At 43.7% G+C, this 13,011-nt stretch overlaps 1 protein-coding gene across 2 annotated transcripts in view; it reads left to right on the top strand.

Annotated features, from left to right (window-relative positions):
• Window positions 1–11,982, top strand: part of LOC148010753 (cellular apoptosis susceptibility protein, putative / importin-alpha re-exporter) — a 28,721-nt gene extending 16,739 nt beyond the window's left edge. The window contains exons 3-5 of one of the 2 annotated variants that reach the window (XM_087671157.1): window positions 11,312–11,379; window positions 11,496–11,546; window positions 11,635–11,982. The gene's annotated coding sequence lies outside the window, so the exon portion shown is untranslated. The remainder of the gene's footprint in view (window positions 1–11,311; window positions 11,380–11,495; window positions 11,547–11,634) is intronic. The other variant, XM_087671156.1, reaches the window with a different exon arrangement.
• The last annotated feature ends 1,029 nt before the right edge of the window (window positions 11,983–13,011 follow it).

Below are 13,011 nucleotides of genomic sequence, written 5' to 3'. Positions count from 1 at the left end.
GCTCCATCGGTGAAGTAGACCGCCGCGAAGCTGTGTGGGGAATGGCATCCCTATGCTGTTTCCCCCGTATGCAGGAGACACATGGCTGCTGGCTCACCACTATATCCGGCAACCCTCGAACAAGCTGTCCACGTGACGCCTTTCGAAGATAGTCATAGTTCAGGTGACCAAACCGAGCATGCCATAACTCTGACTGTGACTGAGAGATAAGAAGAAGAGTAGAGAGGGCGGTGGAAGACTTCAGTTTATAAATGCCGTTCTTCTCATATCCGGATGAGAGAACCTTCCTCGATCCACGATCAAGGACTCGCACCATAGTACTGTCAAACTCCACCAAAAGACCAAGGGAGCAAATCTTGTGAACTGAAAGGAGATGGTACCCTAATCCTGGTACATGCAAAACCTCTGAGGTATGGGTACCACCTCGTCCATCCGGAATAAGCTGCATCTTACCTCGACCTGCAATAGATACTGAAGAGCTGTCTCCAATGAGAATCTGCCCATGCGAGGGTCGCAACTGGGCAACACCATTTGAGGAAGGAGTCATGTGCCGTGAGGCACCACTATCAACAATCCACTCTCGAGCCTGGGGAGCCGTCATCGCAGCATCAGAAGCATTCGGTGAAGCGTCCTCAATGACAACTAGATGAAGAAATGCAGCTGATGAGGGTGCAGCCACCGCTCCAGAATCCTTGGTGTCCTTCGTGTATTTGTCAGGGCAATCCTTCTTCCAATGGCCAGTCTTTCCACAAATATGGCATGTGGAGTCTTTGTCCTTGTCCTTGTCCTTGTTAGCCCCCTTCTTCTTCTTTTGGTCCTTCCCCTTCTTCTGAGAGGCTTGACCTGTCAGCGCCTCCGACTTGGAAGCATTCTGTCCCTTTAACTGTTCCTCTTGGTCCAAGACCATAGGAACCAACTCTTCCCACCGAAGAGTAGACTCTCGCCCCGAAGCAATAAGGGCAGAGTAAAATGTACCGAATCGTGGTGGCAACTGGGACAATAGTGTGATTGCCATGTCTTCGGAGGAAATCGGCTTCCCCGCATTCTGAACCTGCATCTGTAGCTGCCTTAGCTTGTTAATGTGCTCCCGTAGCGAAGAAGACTTATTTACGGACAAGGTCCGCATCTGTACCTCCAAAGAAACCCGCTTCATTAGGGTCATCCGATTGTACATCTGATCAAGCTCCAGCCATATCTCCCGAGCCACCGTCAAGTGCTCGATGTGAGCGATCACGGCTGTAGTGCATGATAGAAAGAGAAAGGATCGAATCCTGGCATTCAGTTTGTCCCAATGAGACTGGGCCTTGGCCAGCTCAGCACGAGCATCGGAAGAGAGTTTGGACTCATCTCTTACCGAAGGCCGGTCAATATCCTCCTGTACCAGCTCCGCCAAATCATAGGACTCAAGAATGGCCAACATCATGACGCGCCAAATGCGGTAGTTGTCGCCGTCGAGCTTCTGATCTGTAGGAAGAGCCGGTAAGACAGGCACCTTCCGGTCCATAATCGCCTGGAACTCCAAGTCAATCTCTGTAGACATCTTCACCTGCAATGCCTTCACAAACGCAAAAGCAGCCCCCTCTGACTGGGAAAACTCAGCCTGTTAAGGCTCTTCCGCGTCCTGAACCTTCTTCACCCGCCGGAGGCGATGAAAAAGCAAAACCTGCACTTGTAGGCTGAAAACTCAAACTTCCTCCGCGTCAAACAGCAGTAAACAGCAGCAAATCCACCACCTGTACTCCTTTCCTGTGCGCCCACACTCGTTTCAGCCTTGTTCCAAGGCGCAGCCCTCCCGTCTGGCCTTAAACGCAAAAAACGCAAATTTGTGTCGCGATGAAAACTCCTCTTCAGGTTGATTCTGCGCTCAGTCAGCCCTCAAACACTGCTCTGATACCATGTCAGAGTGCAGCGGTGCGGAAGCGTAGGACTGAGAGAGAGAGAACGCAGAGAGAGAAGAGAGAGAGAGACAGTGGACGATGAAGATCTGCTGTATAAAGAATGCTGAATACAAAGATATGCAGATATATACACGGGCGCAGTGCGCTGGACTGCGTGTCTCCACCTCGACGATGCAACCTGCTGTTCACCTCGAAGTCCGCTGCAGTCTGCACTGTCTGCTGTCTGAAATCTGCAAACAGAGACTGAATCTGCGCGTGTCACCGGTCTGTAATCTGCGAGCAGAGAAGTGTACCAGACTGCTGAAAGTGCCAGGTATAAATAGCTGGAAAACCGGGGAAAATAGGGCGCCAGAAATGGCCTGCTGCAGGTCGGACTGCCACGTGGCAGTCCGACTGTGCAGTCCGACTGCTAGTCCGACTGCACCAGCCTGCTGCCCCTGATCATGCTATGATCTGATCTCTAACAAGTATGTGGCTGCCACTGAGGCATGCAAGGAGGCTTTATGGCTTTCACGTTTGGTAAGAGAGCTTGGCATTACAAAGGTTCCTATCCTCCACTGTGATAGTCAGAGTGCTATCATGCTAGCATGGAATCTTGTCTTTCATGCGAAGACAAAGCACATACTGGTGAAATATCATTTTATCAGGGATGTACTTGACAGCAAGAGCATTGAGCTTGTCAAGGTACATACATATGATAACCTTGCAGATCTTCTCACGAAGGGTCTTCTAGCAAAGCGGTTTGCTCATTGCCGCCAAATTATGGGGGTTGGATAGTATATGTGTATTTCAGCTTTGTACATACATAGGCTTAACTAATTCTTTCCTCTACCTTCATGCACATTGCCTTTAGGTGGGAGGTTGTTGGGGATAAAGGGTCACTGTGCCTTTTACGGTGTTCAAGTGTGCATGCACCCTTACACATGTACTTTATATACTAAAGTGGTACACTTCGTCATCGAACCCACACATTGAGTCTCGTGCCTTCACTCTCTTCCACACTCTCTACTCCTCACTTCCTCTCTCACTGTGCATATTTGAGTTGCACTCTGTCTCGATCCTCACGCACTCATCAACAGTTAGAAAGGAGAGTTGCAACAGCAGGGGTGGAGAAGGTGATTGTGAACAAGTGGAGGAGAAGACTGAAGCCTGATAATGGGTAACAAGGGGAGAAGCTGTATATGTAGGGAGAATAGCAAAAACTGGCCAACCTGGCTGTCAAGGACCGGACCTGCCTAAAGAATGTGCCACCGGCCCACTGGACTTTAGGACACTTCGCCCTGCTATAAAAACTTGCCTGCTGAGACAGTGCCATGTGTACTGCTCAACAGTGAGTGGGCAGGTCAGAGGACATGGGCAGATCTGAGGAGCCAGCAGATCTAGAATCTTCATTTGGGTGTACTTATGATGGACACTGCTGATGCATGCAAAGGACTGATGGACATAAACAATGTTGGAGTTCCAAATATGCCAAATTTTGGCTGAGGCTCACAACCAGGAAATGAACACAGAGAATGACATGATTGCTAACAAGCTCATATTTTAGATAACTTTGCCATTGTTCCTTACAGCCAACCGTAGAGGATTGCACCTTCTTTATTAGTATGACAAAATTCTCTCTTGAGGGTTTGCAGCTTTAGAAAGCCACTTTCCATAAGGTGCTTTATACTTTTGGGGAATAAACTTCAGAAATTGTTCATTATTTACTCATGCAAAACGATATGCAGGAAATTAGTTTGGGGGCATGTTGATGTTGGGATGAAGACCCGTTTAACCTCCGTGTATAGTACACACACACACACACACACACACACACACACACACACACACACACACATTATTTAGCTGTACATGTGAATGCCCTTATGTGTCCCAAGTATAAATACATTTTATTCTTTGTGTACCAACACAGTGTTGGTACACTCATATTGAATCGTACTTTCACGCCTCTCCCTCACCAGTTGTCACACTCACGCTCACTCCTCGAACTTCTGCACATCCACACCTGAGCTCCAACAATTAGTATCAGAGCACGGAGTGCGCGCTTCTTGAGATCTGACGGGATCAGCTGACGGAGCTGACGACCAATAGACAATTGGAGTTTCAGGCAACCAGTGTGTCGGGCAATAGGTGATAGGCGAGTGTGCAGGTCGAGCGACTAGCTAAATGACGGGGCAGTGGCAAGTGAACAGTCCAGGCGCAAGATGGGGCAGACCAGTTGTGGACCTATCGACGGGTGAACGGCAGGGGATCAGATGACTGGCAGACGTGACCAACGGGGAGAGGTGACTAGACCAATGTAACCACCACCAGGCATGCACCGTGCATGACGGACGCGACAATCGACGGAAGCCACGCTGTCGGATCAGGCGCCGTCAGTCCTGACGGGTCAACAAACCCATCATTCCGTGGTTCTTTTTTTCAAAAACTGTTATTTTCTTCAAAATCCTTTTTGAAAATCCTTCCTCTAATCGGAGGTCACGCGTTGGAGGCACAGATCTTAGATTTGTGCAAATTTGAGCTCGGAAATTTGGGGCTTTTCTCATATTTGATCTTGTCCATATCTGGCAGTGACATTCAGGTCAGAAATTGCAGACATTGCATGTGGTGACCTCAATTAAATTGGGGATTTTGCCAAATTTGTTAGGATTTTGCTCCTTTGAGTAAAATTTCTTGACATTGGATTCCAAAAATTTGGGGCTTTTCATGTATTGGTAAGATTTTGCTCAGCTGGGTCAAATTGGCTGACATTTATGCAATATTGGACTTGAAATTTGGAGATTTGTGCAAAATTTGGTAAATTTCTACATTTTTACCCGTGTGGTGGCTGGTTCATGTATAAACAGTAGAGATTTATTTCTGTTTGAGGAAGAACAACAGTGTTTTGCTGGTTCAGCTTGTGCTTTTGCATTTCACGGGCATTTACTCTTGTATTTGCGATAAAATGGCTGCAACTTCTTCCGGTTAAGACATCAAGAGTTTGATGGAAATCTAACGTTTTTATGGCCATGGTTTTGACCTTTTGGAAAGATCGTATGCAGGGCATATTGTTCCTAAAGGATTGTAAGGATGCTTTGCAGGAAGATAAATCCACACTCATGTCTGATGGAGATTGGGCCAGAGTAAACAAAAAGGCTGTGGCTTAATTAAGATGGGTGTCATTGATGACATCTTGACAGACATCAAGGGTTTAGATACAGGTTATGCAATATGGGAGAAGCTGAAAACTACCTATGAGATCACCACACTTGTTAATTAGGTGCATTTAATGCGCAAGTTGGCGAATATGCGACTGGATGAGTCAAAGCCTGCAGCTGAGCACTTGAGTGCATTTATATGCATCTTAAATCAGCTCAAGGATGCAAATTTGGATTTTGATGATAAGTTGAGGGCAATCTTTTTGATCATGACACTGCCTGACTCTTGGGAGACTTTGGTGGTTTCTCTTAGCAATAACCCCAATCTCTCATATGATGGGGTGAGGGGCTCAATCTTGAATGAAGAAACTAGACGTACGTCTAGTGGAGAAGGTAGCAACTCAGCTTATAATGTAAGAGGTAGGGCTGAAAAGAAAAATGCAAATGTAGGACAAAGAAATAGGAGCAACAGCAAAGTAAAGGAAAAGAGTGACATTACTTGCTATCACTATGGTCGGAAGGGCCACAAGAAACCTGATTGCAGGTATTACAAGAAGGAACAAGAGAGAAAGAAGAATGCAAAAGATAAAAAGGAGGATAAGACAGATGCATCTGAGGCAGCCAAAGGCAAAGAAAAGGCCAATGTGGCCTCTAGTGTGGTCATAGAGGAGCTTTCAGATACAAAGGTTGACGTATTATGTGCAGCTGATTACCAAGGTTGATGTGATTGATGCACTTTTGTCAGTTGATGATGGTGTCACTTAGACTTGGATTGTAGACTTTGGTGCCATGTAACTCCTTGCTTGGAGTGTTTTGCTATGTTCAATGCATGCAGTTATGAAAAGCTGTATCTTGCAAATAACCATGCTTGCAGCATTGATGGGATTGGCATTGTACACTTGTCTTTAGACAATGGGCAAGAGCTTGTGTTGAAAGATGTCAGATATGTGCATGACATTAAAAAGAGTTTACTATCTGTTGGTCAGCTTGACTTGCATGGTTATACTACACTGTTTGGTGGTGGTTTGTGGAAAGTGAAAAAGGGTTTCATGCTGATTACAAAAGAAACCAAGGACACTTTGTATTGTTTGCACTGTAAAGCCTTAAATGGCAAGTTTCTTGTAATTGCCGAATTTTGCAGCCACTTGGAGTTATGGCACAAGAGATTAGGCCATATGAGCCAAAAAGGGCTTGATGTCCTTACCTCTCTGAAAAGGGTTGATGGAAAAGGCTCTAAACTTGACTTTTGTAATGAGTGTCAGTTTGGAAAGCAAATAAAAAATTCCTTTTACTCTGGTGCATAGTAACGCGAAACGGCTCGAATCGGCCCCTAATCAGGTCTGAAACTCCAAAACTTTTGATGATCCTGGTGAAACACGTTTCGACAGATGAAATGTTTCAGCCTTCCCGTTTCCACGTGGCGTTTTAGGCAAGGACCAGAACGTTTCGCGAGACGTTTCGGGACAAGACAGTCAAATTTTGGCAATACGTTTTTCGTTCGTTAAATTTGACGGCTAGAACGTATTACATAGCGTTCTATGTCGCTAACGAAACGTTTCATTCTAACCTTTAATATTAATATTTCAACTTTTAAAAAAAGCTTTTTTTTCGTTTTGTATTATTCTTCCCGTACGAAGACGATTGCACCACGCATACTCCACGCTTGCCATGAAGTCGATCGGTGTAACGGACTCTGGAGCAACATATTCGAATCTCCCTCTTTCAAGTCATTAATGCTAAACAGGGAAAAACGACCCTCTGTCTTTCTGTTTCTCTCTCTGACTTCTCACCTACCTCATCAGCAGTGAATCGAATGATGTCTCTGCACTGTGCTGTAACCAAATTCAGTAAATGACCCTAGCCCAGTGGCCCACACAGTGCAAAGGTTGCAACAGAGAATCCTCTCTTTCTCTCTCTCAGTAATACTTGACAGTGGAGACTTACTCTCTGTTATAATGATTTTAATAACAGATAACATCTCTCTCTTTGACATGAACCACCAAACACACACTCTCTCTAGCCTTATTCTTATGCCAGGTCTAATTACTCATGCATGTTGAGTCATTATGTATATGACAGGTCACAGAACTTTCTCTCTCTGTCTCTCTCTAACCTCAAGCCTCTGAGGGACCTATACCTTGAACCTTATCTTGATTCCTATATCTATAAATATGTGCACTAAGCATCAAGTGAACTCATCTCACTCAAGGACCAAATCGCAAGTCACTTCAATTCAGCCTAAGTCTCAAACATTCACATCTTGCACACACATTCAGCTCGACCTTCAGCACACTTCAGCAAGCCTCCAAGTTCAACACACTTCAATTCAGCTTAAGCCTCATACACACATACATCTCCCTCTCTCTTTCCCAAAAGTGAAATCTCAACACAATCTCTTATCCTATAATCTCTCTCTCTCTCTCTCTCTCTCTTCTCCGCAAAACCCCCCCCCCCCCCCCCCCCCCCCCCCGCCAAAACACCCTTGTTACCTTATAATGAGGCCACAAACCATGGAAGCCCAACTAAATGAAACCTTGAGAGAGAAAGAGATGACCCAAAGTGACTATTGGTGGCGGCAAGTTAGCATCGTTGGGTCCCACAATAGCAAGGTGGGTGGAGCAAGATGCTTTGAGTGTCGCTTTTGTGGCATCAAAAGAGGTGGAGGTGCTGATTGAGTGATGGCGCATCTCCTTAATGTCCCCGGCCATGGTATCAAAGGTTATGACAAGATACCACCAGAAGATCGTGCTTGCATGGCAAGGGATGTCAAGATGTATCCTGAAACTAGGTCCCCAAAGGACACTCATGTCATCTGAGCATCAATGCCTTCAACTACAACTGCCACTAGTGGATGTCGAGCTCGTGAGAGCGGAGCAAATCAGTCTACCACTTTTCCTACGATTGCAACAAGCAGCGTAACACAAGGTACATCATTCATCCCTCGTGGAAAACAAGGCAATTTGTTCACTGGATGGCACCCACAAAGGAAGACTCAAGTAGATGCAGTTGTTGCATGTTTTTTTTACTCATGTGGAATTCCATTTAATGTGGCACGATCTCCTTTTTTTAGGGAGATGGTTTCTGAAATAGCCCAGTTTAGCCTTTCCTACTAACCTCCCTCTTATGATGCACTATGTGAGAAACTTCTACAAGAGGAAGTGACTAGCGTAAAGGCTGCCATCACACCAATTAAACAACAGTGGGATATCTATGGGGTGAGTCTCATAGGTGATGGTTGGTCTGACATACACAGCCATTCCTTGGAAGGTGTCCTTGCTGCATGTCGTGGCAAGCCTGTATATGTAAAATCCATGGAGTGTGGTACCCGGCAAAAGACAGCTCTTGTCTTATGTGAGATGTGGGTTGAGGTTGTTGAGTATGTCGGACCCAAGAATGTAATTCAATTTGTCTCTGATGGAGAGGCGACAAATAGGGCTGCAGGTGCCTTACTAGAGCAACAATATCCTCATATGACATGGAGTCCATGTATGGCCCATTGTCTTAATAATTTATTGAAAGACATTGGAGCATTAGTATGGATCAAGAGTACAATTGTTACAGGCAATGAAATCATTTCTTTTGTCACCTGCCATTATTTCTCTCTAGCCATGTATAGGCAATTTGCCAAAAAGGAGCTACTAAAATATTCAAAGACCAGGTTTGCCTATAATTTCCTTATGCTTCGTCGGCTATACAACATGAGGCCAGCTTTAAAACAAATGGTCGCTAGTCCATCTTGGGCATCATGGTCTACTTCAAAGTTAGCTTTGGGCCAGTTGTGACTTGCATGGAATATGACTAAATTAATTCAAGTCCTTTGGTGACTTGCATGGAAGTAAGAGGGAGCTTACAGCCCCTTACAACCCTTCTTCAAATGGGGTGGCTGAAAGATATAATAGGACTTTATGTGAAAGAGTGTGGTGCATGTTGTCCATTGCTAATCTTCCGTATGAATTTTGGGGAGAGGCACACATTTGCAACCGCTCTCCAAACAGGTCCTTAAATAATGGCATCCCTGAGGAGGTTTGGTTTGACAAATCGGCCTCATATGACCATTTACGCATATTTGGCTGTGATGCTTTTGTGCATGTTAGAGATGAGCTGAGGAACAAACTTGACCCAAAATCCACCAAAGGCATTTTCATGGGCTATGGTGATGAGGGTGAATTTGGCTACAAAATGTGGTTACCTCAGTCCAAGAAAATTATTCGCAGCTGTAATGTTGTGTTTAATGAGGCAAAATTGTTGAAAGGTACTTTAGCCTCTAATGAAGATATGAAAAAGGTCAAATTTCAGAGTTTGCAGCCACCTATTACTTCAGAAAATGAGCCTCATGGTGTTGTACCACAGGTTGAAATTGATGATCAGCCGGTTATTTTTGAGCCAGATGATGATGGACAGCAAATAGGAGCACAAGGAGGTCATGGACAGCAAGATAGACTTGCTGATTATGAAAATGCAGGTGCTGGTAATGAAATGAAGATGCTGTACAGTATGAACAGCATGCTGAAAATGGCTTATAGCAGCTAATAAATGCTGAAAATAATATACCTCCAGATGTAGACCCAAATCTTGAAAATGTTGATCATTGGGTATACAGGTCTACACGCGTAAGAAGGCAACCACATAGGTTTGACCCTTGGGAATGCAGAGCATATTTTGGGTACAAGGATTCGTAGAGATAGAATGCAGAAATTGCTGTTTTTATCTCAAGAAAAGTACATTGAAAAGGTACTGGATAGATTTAACATGGCTAAAGCTAAGCCTTTTGGGGTACCCTTACCTCCTTATCTTAAGCTTAGTAAAGCCAACGGCCCAAAAGATGATGTGGAAGCAAATGCTATGAAGGGAGTCCCTTATGCATTAGCTTGTGGCTCTCTTATGTATGCTATGGTTGCTACTTGTCCAGACATCGCTCATGCAGTGGGAGTCGTTAGCAGATTTATGTCAAATCTTGGCAAAACACATTGGGAGGCTGTCAAGTGTATTCTTCGATAGCTAAAGGGTACACAAAGAAAGTGTATTTGCTATGGGCAGGGTGCACTTAGTTTGCAGGGTTACTATGATGTAGACATGGTAGGTGACTTGGACCCTCGTAGGTCCACCAGCGGGTATGTCTTCACAGTTGTTGGTAGGGCTGTTTCTTGGTGTTCTAGGTTGCAGAACATCGTTGCATTGAGTACCATTGAAGCTGAATACATATCAGCTACTGAAGCTTCTAAGGAAGCTATATGGTTGAGCAGACTTGCAGAGGATCTTGGCATGTCTATGGGTACTGCAGTTTTGGGATGTGATAGCTAGAGTGCTGTGTATCTAGCTAAGAATGCCATGTATTCACGCACAAAGCATATAGATGTGCAATATTACTTCATCAGACAGATTCTGGAAGATGGTCTAGTCACATTGACCAAGATCAAAACATAGGACAACCTTGCAGATGTTCTCACTAAAAGTCTAAGCAAAGCTCAGCATGAGCATTGCATACAACTAGTGGGATTTGGTTGAGGTTCACTTCGGACCTTTAAATGGGAGGTTGTTGGGATAAAAGCCCGTTTAACCTCTGTGTATAGTGCACGCACACACATTATTTAGCTGTACATGTGAATGCACCCTTACGTGTCCCAAGTATAAATACATTTTATTCTTTGTGTACCAACACATTGTTGGTATACTCATATCGAATTGTACTTTCACTCCTCTCTCTCTCACCAATTGTCACACTCACACTCACTCGAACTTCTGCACATCCACACCTGAGCTCCAACAGTTGAATCATGCTGTAGCCATTGGGAGCTTGATTTTCCAGCATCCAGAATGATTTTTGAGATACACAATGTGTCTACCAGCTGTAGTTCATACTTGACCATTGTGGAAGCTCTATATAATTGGTGCAGATTCTACTGGTAGACTGCATTCAAAATAGTTGTGGTTGCTGATGAATGGCTGCACCCTGCATGAAGGGCTCTATAGAATGGGACTTTGTTCTGCCTCCTTCAATTTCTTGTACATTTGTAAACAGATGACTGGAGATTAAGTTTTATTCAGCTCAGCTTTGAATGAATTAACCAGCAAATAAAAATAGGCAAGGTTGAACACTGTAAACATGAACAGCAGCATGTGCTTCAACCGTGTCCAATGGTTTTTTTGGATGTCTTCTTTTCCTCTCTTTTGGGGCAGTATTCAAGAGTACATTGCATGGATGCGTCACTCTGAATCTTGATTCTTGGTTGGAAGGGGGTGGGTTTTCACCTTGTACCAGTTTAATATGTTTTATAGGTTCCTCTAGCGATAGTGCTTTTTGGACCCCGAAATTCAACATAGGGAATATTGGAGAAAACCCTCAGTTATGTTTGCGGTCATCTTTCTCCTCTTATTCTTGGGTCTTTCATGACAGATGTTCTAGCTTTTGGTTGTTGGCAAAACTATTGAGCTTATTTATCTTGCATATGTTTTGAAGCAGATTTTGGACTAATGCAGTTGCTTGAAGGTGTGGAGTCTAGCTGTTCGTAAGGTATGTTTTTCAAGTCATATACCTTATATATGATAGTTAAGTTCAATGGGAAGTTGGGAATAAATAACATGCAAATGTCTGTATGCAGGACCTACTTGATGTATTGATTTTTGAAAGTCAAAATTCCAGCCGTTTTTACTGGTTTGCTTGGGAGAGCTTGATGCATGTTGCGATTCAAGCAGCATTGCTGTCAGTCTGGTTTGCATTTGGTTTTGGGTTTCAAAGGCTGTTGAAGTCTGATGTTGGCAAACACAGTTGGAAGTGTTTTGTAGTTGTGGTACTTCACAACTTGAGGGTGAAAGTCATTGAGGAATCAAATTTTATAGAGATGGGTTTTATAAATACCCGCTGTTTGCTGAAGACATACTACACTGAATCAAAAGAGCACATTGCACAGGACTTCTTTATCTGAACATGCCTAGTCCACATTTTCTCATGATATCCATTTGGTCTTCTGGTTGCTGACTATCATCGGTTGTCTGTGTGAATGTTATGAACATTATGGCCAAAATGTTTGTCATATTTCACTGGAGAGAAAACTTGGATCAACCGTTCTAGTCCACTGTTAGTGGAAGTGTGGTTTAGCTTGAGTGGTGAAGCGGACAAGCTTGTGAGGATAAAGATATGTCCAAGTAATCATTTAGTCCTGTGGAAGCCAACCACCAAAATTGGTTTTTCATGTTTTATCTCAAGAGCGAGTTTCGAGTAGTTTTTGGGTCATATGAGGGAAAGGGCCATCCCTCTTCTGTTCTAATCCTGTGTTGTAAGATGTTTTTAAACTCCATGAAGATTGAAGTAGGCAATCATTTTGTGTTGGATACTTGGCATATGTATGTGATGACAAATATTAACTTGGCTTGAAAAAAGATGTGAGATAGTAATTATTTAGCCACTCTCCAAACAAAGACTTTCTGAGATCAGCAGTGTGGAGTGGTCAAGGAAACGTGTGTGTTTTGTTGGCGAGTGTCCACATTATATTCACTGATTTGTCATTAAATGAGAAGGAAACCTTCGTTGCTCTTGGTTAGAGAAGAAAATGTGGTGGTTTAGATGTTCAATATGTTCTAAATTTGGGCTAGTCAACCTCCTTTATACTTGAAAATTGAAGTGAATGGGTCCATCCCACCCCAATTTGGTGTCTCGAGATTTTTTAAGCTACACAATCAATGGTGAAGTATGATTATATGGCAAATATATTTGTATCAAAATGAAGTGTTGACTATGCAATCTTGGGAAGGAAAGCGGTCTTAACTTATCGATCATTGTTGATCATAGGAACTGCCATATTGCTTGGCGTAAAAGACATGAGAGTCCTTTACTAGATGTTATAGCAAGGTCTTACAAGTCACTCCATGATGCTGACAATGTATAATGTTATAGTAAGGTCTTACTACAAACGTACAACATCATAGCATGGATTGTAAAGATGGAGTGCTTTGCCAGTTTTCTTCTCATGGTTTAGCAT

Source organism: Lygodium microphyllum, chromosome 29 (assembly GCF_053477565.2).
Source record: "Lygodium microphyllum isolate KBCC chromosome 29, Lygodium_microphyllum_v1.1.10, whole genome shotgun sequence".
NCBI classification, from domain to species: domain Eukaryota; kingdom Viridiplantae; phylum Streptophyta; class Polypodiopsida; order Schizaeales; family Lygodiaceae; genus Lygodium; species Lygodium microphyllum.
The sequence above is the reverse complement of the archived record's forward strand: the minus strand, read 5'-3'. Positions and strand labels throughout refer to the sequence as shown.